The 22,567-nt window shown below is 47.8% G+C and overlaps 1 protein-coding gene across 27 annotated transcripts in view; it reads left to right on the plus strand.

Annotated features, from left to right (window-relative positions):
• Nucleotides 1–4,852: 4,852 nt before the first annotated feature.
• Nucleotides 4,853–22,567, plus strand: part of ATG7 (autophagy related 7) — a 267,942-nt gene continuing 250,227 nt past the window's right edge. For 18 of the 27 annotated variants that reach the window (XM_060402632.1, XM_027957767.2, XM_027957764.2 and 15 more), the window contains exon 1: nt 4,853–4,903. The gene's annotated coding sequence lies outside the window, so the exon portion shown is untranslated. Of the gene's footprint in view, nt 5,821–22,567 lie in introns of all 27 variants that reach the window. The other 9 variants (XM_042236664.2, XM_042236668.2, XM_042236673.2 and 6 more) reach the window with 4 other exon arrangements.

The raw sequence follows: 22,567 nt of genomic DNA on the forward strand, positions 1-22,567 counted from the left end.
TACCATAGTCTGGCCTGAGGCCAAACTACAGGGAGGGAACACAGCCCCACCAATCGACAGAAAGTTGGATTAAAGATTTACAGAGCATGGCCCTGCCATCAGAGCAAGACCCAGATTCCACCATAGCCAGTCCCTACCATCAGGAAGCTTCCACAAGCCTCTTATCCTTATCCATCAGAGGGGAGACAGAGTGGAAACCACAATCACAGAAAACTAACCAAACTGATCACATGGACCACAGTCTTGTCTAACTCAACGAAACTGTGAGCCATTCCATGTAGGGCCACAAAAGACGGATGGCTCATGGTGGAGAGCTCTGACAAAATGTGGTCCACTGGAGAAGGGAATGGCAAACCACTTCAGTATTCTTGCCTTGAGAATGCCATGAACAGTATGAAAAGGCAAAAAGATGGGATACTGAAAGATGAACTCCCCAGGTCGGTAGGTGCCCAGTATGCTACTGGAGATCAGTGGAAAAACAGCTCCAGAAAAAATGAAGAGACGAAGCCAAAGTGGAAACAATCCCCAGTTGTAGATGTGACTAGTGATGAAAGTAAAGTCCAATGCTATAAACAACAATATTGCATAGGAACCTGGAATGTTAGGTCCATGAATCCAGGTAAATTGGAAGTGGTCAAACAGGAGATGGCAAGAGTGAACATCGACATTTTAGGAATCAGCAAACTAAAATGGACTGGAATGGGTGAATATAAATCAGATGACCATTATGTCTACTACTGTGGGCAAGAATCCCTTAGAAGAAATGGAGTAGCCCTCATAGTCAACAGAAGAGTCCGAAATGCAGTACTTGGGTGCAATGTCAGAAATGACAGAATGATCTCTGTTTGTTTCCAAGGCAAACTATTCAATATCACAGTAATCCAAGTCTGTGCTCCAACCACTAATGCTGAAGAAGCTGAAGTTGAATGGTTCTATGAGGACCTACAAGACCTTCTAGAACTAACACCAGAAAAAAAGACGTCCTTTTCATTATAAGGGACCGGAATGAAAAAGCAGGAAGTCAAGAGCTACCTGGAGTAAGAGGCAGTTTCAGCCTTGGAGTACAAAACAAAGGAGGACAAAGGCTAACAAGTTTTGTCGAGTGAACGCACTGGTCATGCCAAACACGTTCTTCCCACAACACAAGAGACAACTCTACGCATGGACGTCACCAGATGGTCAACACCAAAATCAGATTGATAATATTCTTTGCAGCTGAAGATGGAGAAGCTCTATACAGTCAGCAAAAACAAGACTAGGAGCTGACTGTGGCTCAGATCATGAACTCCTTATTGCCAAATTCAGACTTAAATTGAAGAAAGTAGGGCAAAAAATTAGAGCATACAGGTATGACCTAAATAAAATCCATTACGATTATATAGTGGAAGTGACAAACAGATTCAAGTGGTTAGATCTGATAGAGTGCCTGAAGAACTATGGACAGAGATTTGTAACACTGTACAGGAGGTGATGATCAAAACCACACCCAAGAAAAAGAAATGCAGAAAGGCAAAATGGTTGTCTGAGGAGGCCTTACAAATAGCTGAGAAAATTAGAGAAATGAAAAGCAAAGGAGAAAAGGAAAGATATATCCATCTGAATGCAGATGGATAAAGAATAGCAAGGAGATAAGAAACCCTTCCTAAGTGATCAGTGCAAAGAAATAGAGGAAAACAATAGAATGGGAAAGACTAGAGATCTCTTCAAGAAAATTAGAGATAGCAAAGGAAAATTGCATGCAAAGATGGGCTCGATAAAGGACAGAAATGGTCTGGACCTAACAGAAGCAGAAGATAGTAAGAAGTGGCAAGAATACACAGAACTGTACAAAAAAGATCTTCACGACCCGGATAATCACGATGGTGTGATCACTCATCTAGAGGCAGACATCCTGGAATGTGAAGTCAAGTGGGCCTTAGGAAGCATCACTACAAAAAAAGCTAGTAGAGGTGATGGAATTTCAGTTGAGCTATTTCAAATCCTAAAAGATGATGCTGTGAAAGTGCTGCACTCAATATGCCAGCAAATTTGGGAAACTCAGCAGTGGCCACAGGATTGGAAAAGGTCAGTTTTCACTTTAATCCCAAAGAAAAGCAATGCCAAAGAATGCTCAAACTACTGCACAATTGCACCCATCTCACACGCTAGCAAAGTAATGCTCAGAATTCTCCAAATGAGGCTTCAATAGTACATGAACCGAGAACTTCCAGATGTTCAAGCTGGACTTAGAAAAGACAGAGGAACCAGAGATCAAATTGCCAACATCTGTTTGGTTATAGAAAAAGCAAGAGAATTTCAGAAAAATATCTACTTCTGGTTCATTGACTATGCTAAAGCCTTTGACTGTGCGGATCACAACCAACTGTGGAAAATTCTTAAAGAGTTGGGAATACCAGACCACCTTATCTGCCTCCTGAGAAATCTGTATATAAATCAAGAAGCAACAGTTAGAACTGGACATGGAACAATGGGCTGATTCCAAATTGAGAAAGGAGTACATCAAGGATGTATACTGTCACCCTGCTTATTTAACTTAAATGCAGAGTACATCATGAGAAATGCTCGGCTGGATAAAGCACAAGCTGGAATCAAGATTGCTGGGAGAAACATCAATAACCTCACATATGCAGATGACACCACCCTTTTGGCAGAAAGTGAAGAGGAGCTAAAGAGCCTCTTGATGAAAGCGAAAGAGGAGAGTAAAAATGCTGGTTTAAAACTCAACATTCAAAAAATGAAGATCATGGCATCCGGTCCCATCACTTCATGGCAAATAGACAGGGAAACAATAGAAACAGTGAGAGACTTTATTTCCTTGGGCTCCAAAATGATAATCACCTGCAGATGGTGATTGCAGCCATGAAATTAAAAGATGCTTGCTCCTTGGAAGGAAAGCTATGACTAACCTAGATAGCATATTAAAAAGCAGAGACATTACTTACTGACAAAGGTTCATATAGTCAAAATTATGGTTTTTACAGTAGTCATGTATGGATGTGAGAGTTGGACTATACAGAAAGCCAAGCACTGAAGAATTGATGCTTTTGAACTATGGTGTTGGAGAAGACTTGAGCATCCCTTGTACTACAAGGAGATCAAACCAGTCAATCCTCAAGGAAATTAGTCCGAAATATTCATTGGAAGGACTGATGGTGAAGCTGAAGCTCCAATACTTTGGTCATCTGATGCAAAGAACTGACTCACTGGAAAAGACCCTGATGCTGGATGATTGAAGGCAGGAGATGGCGACAAAAGAGGGTGATGGTTGGATGGCATCAGTGACTCAATGCACGTGAGTCTGCGCAAGCTCTGGGAGTTGGTAATGGACAGGGAAGCCTGACATACTGTGGTCCATGGGGTCACCAAGAGTCAGACATGACTGAGCGACTGAACCGAATGAGATGCCTGGAGAGCTTTGGTTGGCGTGGTGTCCCCACTGCTCTAGTCCTCCCCTCCCCCACTCCCTCCCTCCTCCAATAAGTCTTGGAGAAGGAAATACAGCCCACTCCAGTATTCTTGCCTGGAGAATCCCATGGACAGAGGAGCCTGGCAGGCTGCAGTTCATAGGGTGGCAAAGAGTCAGACATGACTGAGTGACTAAGCACATTAATAAGCCTGAGTTTGTTTTCTTATTTTGCAGTCAAATATGTTTCTACTAGAATCGTAGCCCCAAAGATCTTTAACCTTCAAAAAGTCAAAACTTTTCATGTCTCCTGTTCTTTTATGTGTAAAATGGGGATGATATAATTTTTACCTTGTAGTACCTTTGTGATGATTAGAGATGGGAAACCATGGAACTATGATAGATAATCAATAAATAGTATTCTATAGAGTTATGTTAGAGTCCTGGCCTTATATGTCAGATTAAGTTTACACTCACTGTTGTGTCTTTAACACTGTCCAATGCTTGCAACAGAGTATACTCTCAATAAACAATTTGGAATGAACAAGTTTATCCCTTGATACCACGAAGCTGTGAGAAAAATACCTGGTTTAGAAAGAGGAGGTTGGTCACTGTTGACTTTCATCCGGCCCTAAATGGCTTCCCTGATAGCTCAGTTGGTAAAGAATCCACCTGCAATGCAGGAGACCCCGATTTGATTCCTGGGTTGGGAAGATCCGCTGGAAAAGGGACAGGCTACCCACTCCAGTCTTCTTGGGGTTCCCTGGTGGCTCAGCTGGTAGAGAATCTGCCTGCAACGTGGGAGACCTGGTGGCTCAGCTGGTAGAGAATCTGCCTGCAACGTGGGAGACCTGGGTTCAATCCCTGGGCTGAGAAGATTCTCTGGAGAAGTGAAAGGCTACCCACTCCAGTATTCTGGCCTGGAGAATTCCATGAACTGTATATAGTCCATGGGGTCGCAAAGAGTCGGACACCAACTAAGCGAGTTTCACTTCACTTAATGCATTAAAAAGGGCCTGTCTCTCTACACGTGCCTCCCTAAGGGTCCGTGTGATAAAAAATTTAATGCTGCCTGGAAAATGGAAGTGATAATTCCTGTCATCCTCAAATCATTAGAGGGGAGGAAGTGAAGTGAAGTGAAGTCGCTCAGTCGTGTCCGACTCTTTGCAACCCCGTGGACTATAGCCTGCCAGGCTCCTCTATCCATGGGATTCGGGACACTTTTAACAGCCTGAGGGCCATATATACACATTGCCGCCTCTGGTAGAGAGGCTGTTCCCCGGCTCTCCCAAGGGGGCGTGACCAGCCTCCTGCTGACCCGCCTTCCCCAGAGGCCAGGTTCCTCCCACTCCGCCGAGTGCTAGGGGCTCCTTCACTGGGCCGACCAGCGCGTCCTCGTGCGCATGCGCGCACCCCCCTCACGCCTGCGGGGGCGGGGCCACGTGCGTCATCGGGACGCGCGCCGCGGACTTCGCCGCGGTTGCCGGAAGTTGGGCGGCGGTAAGTGAGCCGCGCTGTTGAGGAGGACAGGGGTCCTGCGAGGTCGGTTTCTGTAGCCCTGGGCCTGAGGGGTGAGCTCGGCGGTGAGGTCGAGGGTCACGGCGGGTCTGAGGAGCCTCCTTCAAGAGGCGGGCCTCCCTCCTCTAGGGAGACACACCGACTCTGGCTCTCGCCTTCTGTCTGCGGTCACGTCCCCCTCAGGCTGATTCAGCCCGGGGTCTTCCGACTAGGAAGCTCTTGCTAATTAACAAAGTAATTCCCGCCTGTCCCCTGGCAGCGAGTGCTCTGGACATCCTGTGTGGGCACACGGGGGACAAGGACGCCTGGGCTCTCTCTTCCTGGCTTTGCCCGGTCTTGCTGTCACTGGCGTGTCTTTTCTGGCGCGTCCTCTCCTCCCTTCATGTGACATGATGTTGAAACGCTTTTCAGGAGCTGAGTACAGGCCTCACATGCAACCCGCAAGGGCCTTTTTCTGTTCCAGCTGGTTTCTCATGGTAGAGAATAAGTGTAAGTACTGATCCTAGCACTGCTCTGCAAGCTGGGGATGCCAAAATGAGTAAGGTACACATCCCTGTCCTCGAGTTAATTTCTTTTTTTTAAGTCAAGGAGATAGCACTACAGTATGAAACTGTTGTAGGGGGTTTGCTGGCAGACTTAGGGTGCTCACAGGTCAGGCTGAGGCATCAGTAGGGTTTGGTCCTAAAGGATGAGCAGGATTAGTCAGGTGAAGAGGGCAGTGAGGTGGGAGGATATCCCAGACATTGGGAGTGGCGTGAACAGAAGGCTGTCCAGTGAGTGACCTGCAAGGAGTTCACTCAAGCTGGAATGCCCAGTTGTGGGAGAGGCAACTCTGGAAAGCCAGATCATGAAGGATCGTGTGGGCGACAGCGTGAGGAGCACAGGCTTTGGAAGCTGAGGTACTTGTGTGCCATGTCTGGCTTTGCCACTGAGCTAAGTTTGTGAGCTTGGGCTGGTCACTCCCTTTCTTAGCTTCAGTTTCCTCATCTGTAAAAGGAGCAAATAGGGAGTTCCCTGATGGCCTAGTGGTTAGGATTCTGGGCTTTCACTGTTTTGGCCCGGGGTTCAATCCCTGATCAGGGAACTGAAATCTTACAAGCCGCATGACGTAGCCAAACATCCCCGCCACCGCCCCCCCCCCCCCAAAAAAAAAAACAGAACAAAAACGAAGGGCAGACATTAATCCACCTTCTAGGGTGGGTGTGAGAAGTGAATTAGAGGATGTTAGCCACTTGACACTGCTGCTGCTGCTGCTACATCGCTTCAGTCGTGTCTGACTCTGTGTGACCCCATAGATGGCCCACCAGGCTCCGCCATCCCTGGGATCCTCCAGGCAAGAACACTGGAGTGGGTTGCCATTTCCTTCTCCACCACTTGGCACTAGTAGATAGTAAACAATAAACTGTTGCAGTTACTATTGCCAAGTTAAGACATGTTAAGAAGCTTTATTTGGAAATGTGGGTGTAAAGAGTAGAGCCCTGAGGAATTTTTAAGCAGGGTTGTGCCATGGTTTTATCTCTTTTAAATTAGCCAGGCAGTGATGTGCTGATTAGAGTGGGCAGGAAGGACCTGCAGGCAGACTGGTCAGGGCACTGTTGCTGTGGTCCAGGTGGCGGAGGAGGTGGGCCTGAACCAAGGCAGCACCTATGGGGATGGAGAGGGGTGGGTGGATTCAAGAGACAAGGAAGTGAGATTCACTGGACTGGTAACTGGTTGGATGATGCTGGGGGAGTCAGGATTTTGGGGGTCGAGGATAGAGAATGAACCCTCTACGTGGAAATAAAAATGACAAGTTGTTTGATCAGTACCCTTGACCTCAGAGATTTTATTTGAAAGTCAGAATGACCTCTGTCTTCCACTTTTGCTCATGGAAAATAGATTCTCTGATGCCTTCCTCCTCTCTTTCTCTCGATCCTCCCTGCTCTTTCTAGTGGCGCCCCACAGTGTGTTCAGTTCAGTTGCTCAGTCATGTCCGCCTCTGTGGCCCCACGGACTGTAGCACGCCAGGTTTTCCTGTCCATCATCAACTCCCGGAGCTTGCTCAAACTCAGGTCCATTGAGTCGGTGATGCCATCCAACCATCTCATCCTCTGTCGTCCCTTTCTCCTGCCTTCAGTCTTTTCCAGCATCAGTGTCTTTTCCAGTGAGTCAGTTCTTTGCATCAGGTGGCCAAAGTATTGGAGTTTCAGCTTCAGCATCAGTCCTTCCAATGAATATTCAGGGTTGATTTTCTTGAGGATTGACTGGTTTGATCTTCTTGCTAGTCCAAGGGATTCTCAAGATTCTTCTCCAACACCACTGTTCAAAAATATCAATTATTCAGCATTCAGCCTTTATGGTTCAGCTCTCACATTCATACATACTACTGGAAAAACCATAGCTTTGACTAGGCAGACCTATGTTGGCAGAGTAATGTCTCTGCTTTTTAATGTGCTGTCTAGGTTAGTCATAGTTTTTCTTCCAAGGAGCAAGTGTCTTAATTTCATGGCTGCAATCGCCATCTGCAGTGATTTTGGAGCCCAAGAAAATAAAGTCTCAACTGTTTCTATTGTTTCCCTGTCTATTTGCCATGAAGTGATGGGACCGGATGCCATGATCTTCATTTTTTGAATGTTGAGTTTTAAACCAGCATTTTTACTCTCCTCTTTCACTTTCATCAAGAGGCTCTTTATTAGCTCCTCTTTACTTTCTGCCAAAAGGATGGTGTCATCTGCATATGTGAGGTTATTGATGTTTCTCCCAGCAATCTTGATTCCAGCTTGTGCTTCATCCAGCCCAGCGTTTCTCATGATGTACTCTGCATTTAAGTTAAATAAGCAGGGTGACAATATACATCCTTGATGTACTCCTTTCTCAATTTGAAATCAGTCCATTGTTCCATGTCCAGTTCTAACTGTTGCTATTTGACGTGCATACAGATTTCTCAGGAGGCAGGTCAGGTGGTCTGGTATTCCCATCTCTTTAAGAATTTTCCACAGTTTATTGTGATCCACACAGTCAAAGGCTTTGGCATAGTCAATGAACCAGAAGTAGATGTTTTCCTGAAACTCTCTTGCTTTTTCTATAACCCAACAGATGTTGGCAATTTGATCTCTGGTTCCTCTGCCTTTTGTAAATCCAGCTTGAACATCTGGAAGTTCTCGGTTCACGTACTGTTGAAGCCTCACTTGGAGACTTTTGAGCATTGCTTTGCTAGCATGTGAGATGAGTGCAATTGTGAGGTAGTTTGAACATTCTTCGGCTTTTCCTTTCTTGGGGAGTGGAATGAAAACTGACCTTTTCCAGTCCTGTGGCTGCAGGGTGTTCAAGGGTGAACCATAGGTGCTGCTCTGTCACCAGGCTGGCTACGTGCATCTCCGTGGTCGTGGCGGGCTGGGTGTCAGCTGTCCCACCTGGTCTCAGAGTGATCACCTCAGGGGTTTTCACACCTTCTTTCTGCTTACCCTCCTTTGAACTTGTTCCTATGTGTCAGTCTCTCTGTGAGTGTGTGGCATAGAAAGCAAGTCTTTTTCCCATGGAGTCTGGCCATGCAGCGCAACGCTGTACTTACTGTCCTTGCCGTAACCCAGGACCCCACATGACTCTGCTAGGCTTCGTCATGGACGCTGCATGCTGTCGACACCGTCACACTGAGAGTCAGCGTGCTGCTGTCTGCACGTCCCTGCTTGCCTCTCGCATGTTCACCCCTCTCCCAGCCGCCTTTCTTGCTTTTGACTTCGCTGCATTGCAGCCATCAGTCAGAGCTGCTCAGCTTGTATCGTTACAAACTTAAATCCAGCCAACCCTATGACTTTGCCTTTTATTCTGATTCCGTGGGGGGGAAAATGGTGTTTGTTCTAAGATTAATTCCTTTACTTGTGCTGAGATCCCTTTATCACTGCCTTTTCCTCAGGACCTGGTTCCCATGATTGTTCCCATTTCTTTCCTGTTTAACTAACCCCTCCGTTTACTATCTATCCCCTCCACCCCCGTTTTTACTTTCATTTTTGCAAAAACAAAACACCCTCCCGTTAACCTCTGCTCTGCCCTGTCGCAGCCACATTTCTCGGACAAGTTGCCACCTCTGCTGCCTGAAGTCAGCATTCCCTGAAATTCTACTTCTGCAGCAGCCCTCCCCACAAACCGCTCTCCTCAAAGTCACCAGGTCTCGGTGTCACCAGGAACCCCGAACTCTTTCCCTTCCTTCCCCTTTTCTCATTCTCAGTGCGTCTGACATTGATGCCTTCCCTTCACTTGTGAAAAAGCACTCCTGGTCCGAACTCTGTCTCTGGCCGTTTCCCCTCAGTTTTCATTGCAGGCTCTTTTCTTCCTTTTGTCCCTTAAATGCTGGTTTTCGTCAAGGCCCGGTCTCATACGCACGCTCATCTCATGCACAGCATAAACTCTCACCCCTGGGCCAGTGACCTCTGCTCTGACTCTTGAGTCCAGATCTCTCCTAAGCACTAGCCCTCTGTCTCAGTGAGTCCCAAGCTAAGGCCATCCTCATCTCTCCAAACCTGCGACTCTTCTTCCTGTCTGTACTCTCTCGCATTCCCCTTCTGCATTTATTGATTCCAGGCAGAGCCCTGTGAGTCCTCTTGAACTTTTCCCACTCACACCATGCCTCCGTCCTCCTTCCCGGCCTGGCAGTCATCAGAGTTCCACAGCTTCTCCTCCCTTGCTGCTGACTGGACACGTTTTCATCATCTGCGTTTCCTCCTCCCCTGCCTCTGATCAGGCCCCTTCTCACTTCCTGCCTGTGTTCCTGCCCGGCCTCCGAGCTGGTTGCCCAGCCTCAGCAGTCTGGCCCTACCTGTTGCTGGAGTGCCCTTTCTGAAAATCCAGGTCTTTGCAGTTCCTCCCTGGCAGTGCAGTGCTTAAGACTCTGCGCTCCCACCACGGTGGGTGCAGGTTCAGTCCCTGGCTGGGGAACTAAGATCCCATATGCTGTGTGCTCCCAAAATGTAGAAAGCAAACAGAACCCCCCAGTATTTGCTAAAATACAAATCAGTAGCTTCTCATGGAAGTCCTTGCGTGATTTGGCATTTGCCTTCTTCACAGGCGTGGTTTCCAGCTCCTGTGGCACACGAACCTTGCCTTCTCACCACACAGAACTCGGGGTGTGTTCTGAAACGGACCGTGCTGTTTCCTTGGTGCATAGATTGGGTCGTCAGGAAGTATTTATTGGGCACCTGTGGGGGGCTGGGACTGAGGCAGGCGCTGGGAAAACAGCGATGGTTGGAGGAAAATGAGAAGCTGACACAGTGCCTTTCTCAAAGAGCTTTTCTTCTAGCAGGGAGGATGACGTTCACACTGCGTGTGTGCTCTGGAGGGGAGGTGGTGATGCCCTTGTGGGTCGGATACAGGAAAATTGACCTGAGTGGGAGTTGAGGGAGTCAGGGAAGGCTCCTCTCATGATGGTTGAGCTGAGATCTGAAGGGAGAGGAGGGATCAAGCAGACATTGGGCACATGGATGAATAAGAATGGTCTCAGCTTCTGCAGAGACTGTTGGGTGTTTCCAGAATTGCAGATGTGGAACTGAGACAAGCTTGCTCTTTTTGCCTGGACTGTCCCCACTCCCCAGCATGACATTCCTCATCCACTGGGACTGGCTTGGGCTGCGGCCGCCGCCGACTCCCCTCTCTCAGCCGTCCAGAGGACATTTGGGAGAGGGGGCAGCTGTTTAACTTTGTGATATAACCACAGGGCACAGCTGCATTTAAGAGGGTGCCAGGGATGATAGGCACTCTACAGTGTGTGATGGTGGTGGTTGTTCAGTCGCTCAGTCATGTCTGACCCCGTGACCCCATGGACTGCAGCACGCCAGGTTTCCTTGTCCTTCCCCATCGGAATTTACTCACACCCATGTCCACTGAGTTGGCGATGCCATCCCGCCATCTCATCCTCTGTTGCCCCCTTCTCCTGCCTTCCAGCATCAGGGTCTTTTCTAGTGAGTTGGCTCTTCGCATCAGGTGGCCAAAGTATTAGAGCTTCAGCCTTGGTCTTTCCAGTGCGTATTCAGGACTGATTTCCTTTAGGACTGAGTGGTTTGGTTTCCTTGCTGTCCAGGGGACTCTCAAGAGTCTTCTCCAAAACCACAGTTCAAAAGCATCAATTCTTTGGTGCTCAGCCTTCTTTATGGTCCAATTCTCACATCAGTACGTGACTAGTGGAAAAGCCATAGCTTTGGCTGTGCGGACCTTTGTCAGCAAAGTGCTGTCTCTGTCTTTTAACATGCTGTCTAGATTTGTCATAGCTTTCCTCCAAGGAGCAAGTGTGTTTTAATTTCATGGCTGCCTTCATGGCAACCTACTCTAGTATTCTTGCCTCTAGAACCCCAAACAGTAGGAAAAGACAATGTGTGGGGCCAGCACCAAATGAAGAATTGTCCCTCCCAGCATGTCAAGTGGTGCCCTTGTTGAGAATCCACTGCCGGTTCTCTTAAGAGCCTGGGCTCAAGGGTTTTTGTGGGAAACACCCCTGCCTCTTCAGGCTAATTTGACTGTCCCTCCCTCCTCCTCCTCATCACATCTGGTGCAGATGCTTACACCAGACAGCTGTGCTCATTTTACCTGTAACCTGCTATATGGTCATTCCTGGTCATTCCTTGAGACTGTTAGCTCCTTAAACTCAGGAACCATGGCCTTCTGCCATTGAGGCCTGAAATTCAGCACAGGGTCTGGTACATCAGGACTTCCCTGGTGGCTCAGATGGTAAAGTCTGCCCGCAATGTGGGAGACCTGGCTTCTATCCCTGGATCGGGAAGATACCCTGGAAAAGGAAATGGCAACCTACTCCAGCATTCTTGTCTGGAGAATCCCATGGACAAAGGAGCCTGGTGGGCTACAGTCCATGGGGTTGCAAAGAGTTGGACACGACTGAAGTGACTACGTAGCAGCAGCTGGTACATCAAACCAGTGTCTATTGAAGGAATGATGAAATGGAAACCCCATGTTTTGGGTGTGTGTTTTATTGCTGGTATGTTCTTTTTGAGTGCCTCCTGTGTGCCAGGTTCATGCATTTTCTAGTTGAATCCTCTCAATAATTCTGCACCGCAGATGGTTTCCCATCTTACAGATGAGGAAGTAGGCTCAGAGAAGATAAATGACTTGCCCAAGGCTGTGTGGCTGGAAGTTTCAAAGGTGGGATTTGAACTTGGGTCTCTCTGGCTCATGAAGCTACACCCTTCTGTCTACCATATATGTGTCTCCAGTGTGTCAGATTGCATGCTTGTCCAGGTGTTTTTGTGGACTGAGACGGAAGGCCTAGATTGACCTCTGAAAATTTTGTTGTTGTTCAGTCGCACAGTCGTGTCTGACTCTTTGCGACCCCGTGGACTGCAGCACGCCAGGCCTCCCTGTCCATCACCATGTCCTAGAACTTGCCCAAGTTCATGTTCATTGCATCAGTGATGCCGTCCAGCCATCGCATCCTCTGATGCCCTCTTCTCCTTCTGCCCTCAGTCTCTCCCAGCTTCAAGCACTTTGCCAATGAGTCATCTGTTTGCATCAGATGACCAAACTACTGGCGCTTGAGCTTCAGCATCAGTCCTTTTAGTGAATATTCAGGGTTGTTCTCCCTTAAGATGGACTGAATTGATGTCCTTGCTGTCTGAGGGACTTTCAGAAGTCTTCTCCAGCACCACAGTTCAAAGGCATCAATTCCTTGGCATTCTGCCTTCTTTATGGTACAGCTTTCACAGCCATAGGTGACCACTGGGAGGACCATAGCCTTGACTATATGGACCTTTGTTGGCAGAGTAATGTCTCTGCTTTTCACCACACTGTCTAGGTTTGTCATTGCTTTCCTGCCAAGAAACAGTCATATTCTGATTTTATGGCTGCACTCACATCCACAGTGATTTTGGAGCCCAAGAGGAAATCTGTCACTACTTCCACCTTTTCCCCTTCTATTTGCCATGCAGTAATGGGGGCGGATGCCATTATCTTAGTTTATGGAAAAAGCAAGAGAGTTCCAGAAAAACATCTATTTCTGCTTTATTGACTATGCCAAAGCCTTTGACTGTAGATTACAATAAATTGTGGAAAATTCTGAAAGAGATGGGAATACCAGACGACCTAACTTGCCTCTTGAGAAATCTGTATGCAGGTCAGGAAGCAACAGTTAGAACTGGACATGGAACAACAGACTGGTTCCAAATAGGAAAAGGAGTACGTCAAGGTTGTATATTGTCACCCTGCTTATTTAACCTCTATGTAGAGTACATCATGAGAAACTCTGGGCTGGAGGAAACACAAGCTGGAATCTAGATTGCCGGGAGAAATATCAATAACCTCAGATATGCAGATGACACCACCCTTAAGGCAGAAAGTGAAGAGGAACTAAAAAGCCTCTTGATGAAAGTGAAAGAGGAGAGTGAAAAAGTTGGCTTAAAGCTCAGCATTCAGAAAACAAAGATCATGGCATCCGGTCCCATCACTTCATGGGAAATAGATGGGGAAACAGTAGAAACAGTGTCAGACTTTATTTTTTGGGGCTCCAAAATCACTGCAGATGGTGACTGCAGCCATGAAATTAAAAGACACTTCTTGGAAGAAAATTTATGACCAACCTAGATAGTGTATTCAAAAGCAGAGACATTACTTTGCCAACTAAGGTCCGTCTAGTCAAGGCTATGGTTTTCCTGTGGTCATGTATGGATGTGAGAGTTGGACTGTGAAGAAGGCTGAGCACCGAAGAATTGATGCTTTTGAACTGTGGTGTTGGAGAAGACTCTTGAGAGTCCTTTGGACTGCAAGGAGATCCAACCAGTCCATTCTGAAGGAGATGAGCCCTGGGATTTCTTTGGAAGGAATGATGCTAAAGCTGAAGCTCCAGTACTTTGGCCACCTCATGCAAAGAGTTGCCTCATTGGAAAAGACTCTGATGCTGGGAGGGATTGGGGGCAGGAGGGAAAGGGGACAACAGAGGATGAGATGGCTGGATGGCATCACGGACTCGATGGATGTGAGTCTGAGTGAACTCCGGGAGATGGTGATGGACAGGGAGGCCTGGCGTGCTGCGATTCATGGGGTTGCAAAGAGTCGGACACGACTGAACGACTGAACTGAACTGAACTGAATGGGGGCGGATGCCATTATCTTAGTTTTTTAAATCTTAAGCCACTCTTTGATTCTTCTCCTTCACTCTCATCAAGACGCTCTTTAATTCCTCTTCACTTTTCGCCATTTAACAACTTGAAAATTGTAATCTTGATAAATAGGCCTGTCATTCCAGGTGGTCAGAATCTTTTATTCTAAATTTCTCTTATGGATCATAGCCTCTTCCTATTCCTGTCGTGTAGATTTTTGTTTTTTTTGGTTGCGGTGGGTCTTGGTTGCTGTTCACGAGATTTTTCTAGTTGCCGCGAATGGGGACCACTCTCTAGTTGCGGTGCTTCGGCTTCTTATTGTGCTTCTCTTATTGCAGAGCACAGACTCTAGAGCATGCCAGCTCAGTAGTTGTGGTGCATAGACTTGGTTGTTCTGTGGCATTTGGAATCTTCTCAGACCAGGGATCAAACCCATGTCCCCAGGATTGGCAGGCAGATCCTTAACCTCTGGCCCACCAGGGAAGCCCCAAGTGTGGAATTAAGCAAACCTGTATTGTTACCTAAGTCACTGATAAGATGTGGTTATAAGAATCAGAAGTGGGTTTTCTGCATTGCAGGCAGATTCTTTACCATCTGAGCCACCAAGGACTTTACTTGCTGTAGCAAGGTTTAGTTCAGTTCAGTCACTGAGTCGTGTCCTACTGTTTGCGACCCCATGGACTGCAGCACACCAGGCTTCCCTGTCCATCACCAGCTCCTGGAGCTTACTCAAACTCATGTCCATCGAGTCAGTGATGGCATCCAACCATCTCATCCTCTATCGTCCCCTTCTCCTCCTGCCTTCAATCTTTCCCAGCATCAGGATCTTTTCCAGCAACTCAGTTCTTCTCATCAGGTGGCCAAAGTATTGGAGTTTCAGCTTCAGCATCAGTCCTTGCAATGAATATTCAGGACTGATTTCCTTTAGGGTATAGACTGGTTGGATCTCCTTGCAGTCCAAAGGACTCTCAAGAGTCTTCTCCAACACCACAGTTCAAAAGCATCTATTCTTTGGTGTTCAGCTCTCTTTATGGTCCAAATCTCACATCCATACATGACTACTGGAAATACCATAGCTTTGACCAGATGGACCTTCACTGGCAAAGTAATGTCTCTGCTTTTTAATATGCTGTCTAGGTTGGTCATAACTTTTCTTCCAAAGAGCAAGTGGCTTTTAATTTCAAGGCTGAAGTTACCATCTGCAGTGATTTTGGAGCCCCCCAAAATAAAGTCTCTCACTGTTTCCATTTTTCTCCCTAGTCTATTTGCTATGAAGTGATGGGATCAGATGCCATGATCTTATTTTTCTGAATGTTGAGTTTTAAGCCAACTTTTCCACTTTCCTCTTTTACTTTCATCAAGAGGCTCTTTCATTCTTCGCTTTCTGCCATAAGGTGGTGTCATTTGAATATCTGAGGATATTGGTATTTCTCCCAGCAGTCTTGATTCCAGCTTGTGTTTCATCCAGCCTGGTGTTTTGCAAGATATACTCTGCATATAAGTTAAATAGGCAGGGTGATAATGTACTGCCTTGACATACTCCCTTCCTGATTTGGAACCAGCCTGTTGTTCTATGTCCAGTTCTAACTGTTGCTTCCTGACCTGTATATAGATTTCCCAGGAGGCAGGTCAGGTGGTCTGGTATTCCTGTCTCTTTAAGAATTTTCCAGTTTATGGCTTCCCTGATGGCTCAGAGGCTAAAGCGTCTACCTGGAATGTTGGAGACCTAGGTTTGATCCCTGGGTCGGAAAGATCCCCTGGAGAAGGAAATGGTAACCCACTCCGGTACTCTTGCCTGGAGAATCCCATGTAGGGAGGAGCCTGGTAGGCTACAGTCCATGGGGTCGCAAAGAGTCGGACATGACTGAGCAACTTCACTTCACTTCATGGTGATCCAAAGAGTCACAGGCTTTGGCATAGTCAATAAAGCAGAAGTAGATGTTTTTCTGGAACTCTTGCTTTTTCTATAATCCAACAGATGTTGGCAATTTGATCTCTGATTCCTCTGCCTTTTCTAAATCCAGGTTGAACATCTGGAAGTTCACGGTTCATGTACTGTTGAAGCCTGGCTTGGAGAATTTTGAGCATCACTTTGCCAGTGTGTGAGATGAGTGCAATTGTGTGGTAGTTTGAACATTCTTTAGTATTACCTTTCTTTGGGATTGGAATGAAGACTGACCTTTTCCAGTCCTGTGGCTCCTGCTGAGTTTTCCGAATTTGCTGGCATATTGAGTGCAGCACTTTCACAGCATCACCTTGTAGGATTTGAGATAGCTCAACTGGAATTCCATCCCCTCCGCTAGCTTTTTTTGTAGTGATGCTTCCTAAGGCCCACTGGACTTCACATTCCAGGATATCTGACTCTAGATGAGTGATCACACCATCGTGATTATCTGGGTCATGAAGATCTGTTTTGTACAGTTCTTCTGTGTGTTCTTGCCGCCTCTTCTTAATATCTTCTGCTTCTGTTAGGTCCATACCATTTCTTTCCTTTATTATGCCCATCTTTGCATGAAATGTTCCCTTGGTATCTCTAATTTTCATGAAGAGATCTCTAGTCTTTCCCATTCTGTTGTTTTCCTCTATTTCTTTGCATTGATCACTGAGGAAGGCTTTCTTATCTCTTCTTGCTATTCTTTGGAACTCTGCCTTCAGATGGATGTATCTTTCCTTTTCTCCTTTGCCTTTCACTTCTGTTCTTTTCTCAGCTATTTGTGAGGCCTCCTCAGAGAACAATTTTGCATTTCTTTTTCTTGGTTATGGTCTTAATCACTGCCTCCTGTACAATGTCAGGAACCTCTGTCCATTGTTCTTCAGGCACTCTATCAGATCTAATCCCTTGAATCTGCTTGTCACTTCCACTGTATAATCATAAGGGATTTGATTTAGGTCATACCTGAATGGTCTAGTGGTTTTCCCTACTTTCTTCAATGTAAGTCTGAATTTGGCAATAAGGAGTTCATGATCTGAGCCACAGTCAGCTCCCGGTCTTATTTTTGCTGACTATAGAGCTTCTTCATCTTCAGCTGCAAAGAATATTATCAATCTGATTTCAGTATTGACCATCTGGTGATGTCCACGTGTAGAGTCTTCTCTTGTATTGTTGGAAGAGGATGTTTGCTCTGACCAGTGCATTATCTTGACAAAACTCTGTTAGCCTTTGCCCTGCTTTGTTTTGTACTTCAAGGCCAAATTTGCCTGCTACTTACAGGTGTTTCCTGACATCCTACTCTTTCATTATAGTCCCCTATAATGAAAAGGACATCTTTTTTTTTCGTGTCAGTTCTAGAAGGTCTTGTATGTCTTCATAGAACTGTTCAACTTCAGCTTCTTCAGCATTACTGGTAGGGGTAGAGAGTTGGATTACTGTGATGTTGAATGGTTTGCCTTGGAAACGAACAGAGAGCAGTGTCATTTTTGAGATTGCATCCAAGTACTGCATTTCAGACTGTTTTGTTGACTATGAGGGCTACTCCATTTCTTCTAAGGGATTCTTGTGCACAGTAGTAGATATAATGGTCATCTGAGTCAAATTCACCCATTCCGATCCATTTTAGTTCACTGATTCCTAAAATGTCCATGTTCACTCTTGCCATCTCCTGTTTGATCACTTCCAATTTACCCTTGATTCATGAACCTGCCATTCCAGGTTCCTGTGCAGTCTTGCTCTTTACGGCTTTGGACTTGACGTCCACCACCAGTCACATCCACCGTGGGTGTTGCTTTCGCTTTGGCTCAGTCTCTTCATTCTTTCGGGAGTTACTTCTCCACTGATCTCTAGTAGCGTATTAGGCACCTACCAACCTGGGGAGTTCATCTTTCAGTGTCCTATCTTTTTGGCTTTTCATGCTGTTCATGGGGTTCTCAAGGCAAGAATATTGAAGTGGTTTGCCATTCCCTTCTCCAGTGGACCGCATTTTGTCAGAACTCTCCACCGTAACCCGTCCGTCTTGGGTGGCCCTACAAGAGATGACTCATAGTTTCATTAAGTTGGACAAGACTGTGGTCCGTGTGATCAGTTTGGTTAGTTTTCTGTGATTGTGGTTTTCACTCTGTCTGTCCTCTGATGGAGAAGGATAAGGCTTATGGAAGCTTCCTAATGGCAGAGACTGACTGAGGGGGAAATTGGGTCTTGTCTGATGGGCAGGGCCATGCTCAGTAAATCTTTAATCCTATTTTCTGTTGATGGGTGGAGCTGTGTTCACTCCCTGTTGTTTGACCTGAGGCCAAACTATGGTGGAGGCAATGAAGATAATGGGTGCCTCCTTCGAAAGGTCCCATGAGGCACTGCTGCACTCAGTGCCCCTGACCCTGCAGCAGGCCCCCACCAACCCTCACCTCCACCAGAAACCCCTGGACACTCACGGGCAGGTCTGGGTCAGTCTCTTGTGGGGTCACTGCTCCTTTCTCCTGGGTCCTGGTGCACACAAGGTTCTGTTTGTGCCCTCCAAGTCCGTATCCCAGTCCTGTGTGAGTTCTGGTGGCTCTGCGGTGGGGTTAATGGCAACCTCCTTCAAGAGGGCTTGTGCCATCCCCAGCTCTGCTGCACCCAGCGCCCCTGCCCCTGTGGCAGGCCGCTGCTGACCCGCACCTCCTCAGGAGACACTCACACACAGTCCTGGCTCAGTCTCTGTGAGGTCTCTGGGTCTTGGTGCACACAAGATTTGTTTGAGCCCTCTGAGTGTCTGGTGGTTATGGGGTTTGATTCTAGATGTGATTTCGCCCCACCTACCGTCTTGCTCGGGCTTCTCCTTTGCCCTTGTATGAGGGGTATCTTTTTGGTGGGATCCAACATTCTCTTGACGGTTGTCCAGCAGTGAGTTGTAATTTTGGAGTTCTCGCAGGAGAACATGAGCATGTGTCCTGCTCTGCTGTCTTAGTGGAGCACAGAAGGTTCAGCCCACGTGAGATGCTTTGTAAATATGATGGATATTCATTCACAGAGATAATAAAATACAAACGTGATAGGCCCCGAGACTGAACCAAAGACATCCCTGGCAGCTCCTGTGTGATTGGCATTAGTTCATTCCTTAACCAGAATCCTTTGAATAAGATTGTGTTACCAGTTTTAAGTCCTTCTGATTGTGTCGGTTCTTGCATCTACATCTCGTCTCCTGTGATGTCTGGAGAAGCCTTGTCAGAGACCTTGCTGAGGCCCCGTAGCCTTTTGCCTTTGTCTGTGGTTCTTCCATGACCGTGGCGGCAGTGCAGTGACGCTGTCCTGGCTTGTTCTTGGGGAAACCGGGGGGCCTTTGTGGACACTCAGGGCGGCCGCGTGCAGTTGTCAGGTTGCACACTGCACGTGGGGCCACATCTGAGGGTTCTGTTCAGATCATAGGCGCCATGGGTGTATTTTGTCATGATGGTTTTCTGGCAGAGAAGGGCAAAGATGTCTTGAGCTAACTTAATGTATTACAGTAGTTTTCTCAGAAATGGAGGTGGAATGTTTTGAGGAAGTGGCGCAGTTTCTTATTGTGCAGAGGTGCCGTGGGAACCAGAATGGCCTGTGTGACGCCTCCCCTGGGAGCAGTCTCTGTCCAGTGGGCTACAGAATCCATCTATATTCTCATCTTTGGTAGTTATTTTGAAAACCTGAAACCAAGTGATAGCTTGGCCCAGTTTTTCAGCGCCTTTCATTTTCCAGAATTTTATCAAGGTCATCAGAAATGAAAACGAAGACTGTTACTCACAGGCAATCCTTCATACCTCAGCCAGCTTTTAGGAAACCATCACGGATTGTAGCCATTGGCTGACCTGAGGGCTCCTCCGTGGTTTAGGTAAATCCCGTGGCTGTCACTCAGGTACAGGATGGAGCAGGTTGTCAAGCTTGATGGGCGGATGGGACGCAGAGGCCCCAAAAGTGGCATGGTGTCTGCCCCGTTCCTCGTACGATCTCTTTGACTCCCTCCCTGCCTGTGTTTTCCCAGCCTCCACTCTCTCATAGGTTTGCCATACCCCACAATGCTGTTATCCAGGGCATCCTTTCTCCAATCTGAGGCCAAACAAGAGAGCAGATCGCATGGGAAGTGTGAGGTTATTACAGCAGGGAAGAGACAATGAAGCTGAAGAAGAACACGTCCCAGAAGTAACTGGGGACTACAGGTTACAGTCTGCAGCCCGCGGAGGCGGTCGCCGGTTCCCCGGCCAACCTCCCAAAGAAGCAGGTCGTGTGGATCCTTGCAGGGCAGAGGTGGCCCACGGAGGCGAGAGGGACAACCCGACCTTGCGAGCAGTTATCCTGCCTGCTCCCATCAGCTGTCAGCGCCTAATAGTACCATTGCCAAAAAAGCCATTTGGGGTGACTGGGTGTCTTGTGGAGACATCATCAGTTTGGCTCGGGGAACATCTTGACTCTGATGCTGTTTTTAAAAGAAATTGGGGCTTCTGTACCAGCTGGTTCCCCTGTAGGAGTCTCGAGTTTTCATCTTCTGGTAAAACCTACTCTTTCTTCTAAGTTTGGAACTTCGCGCCCGCCTCCTTTTTGGAAGGGAGAGCTGTTTAAAAACTTCCTTCTTTAACAGCCTGGCAGATGACTTCCAAAACTCACAAAGTTGCAGAAGCATCATTGCCCAGCAAAACGGGCATCGGCTCCACACGCCAGAGGAGCCGCCTCCCCACTCCTGGTGGTCTCCACTGCCTTCTCACCCATTAGCAGCTAAGCTCATGTGCCTCGCTGCTTATTTTAATGACTGCCAGAGCTCGCAAGCCCTGCAGCTGGGAGCTGGAGAAGTCTGCTCTCTCCGCTCCATTTTTTTGGCCCAGAGATGGTACCTCAGGGCCAAATTGTGGTGATGGCGGCCCTTCTGCTAAGGGAATGGCCCCGCGTGGGCTCCGAGAAACTGACCACAGAGCGCTCCCAACCTGTCAGCGCTCGCCTCTCTGGACTTCCCCTGGATGACCTATAGCAGGAGACCGGTGTTCCCTGTAACTAAACCTCTGCTGTGTCTGCAGAGCTCTGGTGAGGGAGGGCTGCTCGAGGCGTGGGAAGATCTGGTGGTGAGCGCGTGGGGAACTGCAGCCGCATTTGGCTGGTGGCGGGGGAGGGGGAGGCGAGAAGACAGACAAGAGCGGCTGCCCTGGACTGGCCGCTGGCTCTCAGCCAGACACCGGAAGAGGTGCGTCCCACACTTTCCCATTTAGCCCTCCCAGCAGCCTCGTGGTTGGGTATGATTATCTGCAGATGATGAAGCAGAGGCACAGGCCGCGATATTACCCACCCTGGGCTGGGAAGCCAGTGTGTGATGGGGCCAGAACTCCCAATGTCAGTTGATCTGACTGAGGACCCGGCTCCCAGCTACCTTAGCTTTCAGCATCCTTTCTCTGAACCACTGAAAAAAAAAAACAACTCCCCTGCCTTCCCAAAGCAAACAAACAAAACCCCAAGAACACACAGGTGAAAAATCCTAGCGAGAGATGTTTACATAGTCAGGCTGGTCTGTTTTTCTGTTCTCCCCGACCGAGGGCCTAGTGTCGCTCAAGGTAGGTCTGCTTGTTTTTTAATCTCTATGATGTTGTTCTCCACCAGTTTTACTCCTTCCTTCTCCAGAAATCCTGTACTGGCTTGCTCTTTGCTGCCTCTAGTCCTCTCGGTGTGCACCGAGGGAGAAGGGCTGGGCAGACTCATTCCAGGAAAACACCTCTGCTCCAGTTAACTTGATAAGCAGTGAAGCCAAAATATGTCCATCTTGAGCATCTTGAATAACAAAATGCCAGAAGATCTATGGAGTGATACTTCATTTTCAGTGCTTATTCAGAGGGACCCGCAGTGCTCGCTGTCAGGGGGCCGCGGGGTAGCGGTGCTCACAGTGGCTGATGGAGAGGTGCAGGGGAGGGTGGAGCCAGCAGCAGCTCCGCAAGGCCTTCGGGAGTGGGTCAGCTTGTGCAGGGACACGGGGAGAGCGCTTTCAGACAGAGGCGCCGAGGCAGGTCCGCAGGCGAGTTAGCGAGTACCGAGCAGCTTGGTGGTTTCTGCAGCATCGGGTGGAGGTGAGGAGGGCAGGCCCCTCAGGGTGGCACTGGAGAAGCCGGGAGGCAGTAGCAAGGGGCCAGGAGAAAGCGTGGAGGAGCCCGCCATGGGTGTGGCTGTGCGCCTGCTGAGGATGTGGAGTCCTGCTGCTGCCGCAGGCTTTCCCGTGTGTGATGAGCCTGGGTGAATACCGAAGGCGCTTCGTCTTGGGTTAGTGATGCTCCCATCTGTGTGCGAGTGGTCTGTGGAGACCGCAGTTGCCAGTCCCTCAAGACGGACTGGCGCCATAGATGGCTCATGCAGCCTAGGATTCCAGCCTCGTCATCTGCTTCACCCTCAGCACATCTCTTCTGCCCTCTGAGAAGATTCTGCCCCAAATATCAGTCACCCTAGAAACAAAATGCCTTATTGGCACCTTCCAAGAATCAAAACAACAGCAGGTTTCGAAGACCATCTAGTCCAAGGTTGGCCAACTATAGCCCCTGGGGCTCACCCAGCCCAAGGCCTTTTATTGTGCAGTCCATGAGCTAAAGATTCTTTTACGGATTTCAAGAGTTGGGAAAAAAGAAAATAGGACAGAAACTATTTTGGACTGCAGTGGCTAAAGTA

The sequence above is a fragment of the Ovis aries genome, chromosome 19, assembly GCF_016772045.2.
Source record: "Ovis aries strain OAR_USU_Benz2616 breed Rambouillet chromosome 19, ARS-UI_Ramb_v3.0, whole genome shotgun sequence".
Taxonomy (NCBI): domain Eukaryota; kingdom Metazoa; phylum Chordata; class Mammalia; order Artiodactyla; family Bovidae; genus Ovis; species Ovis aries.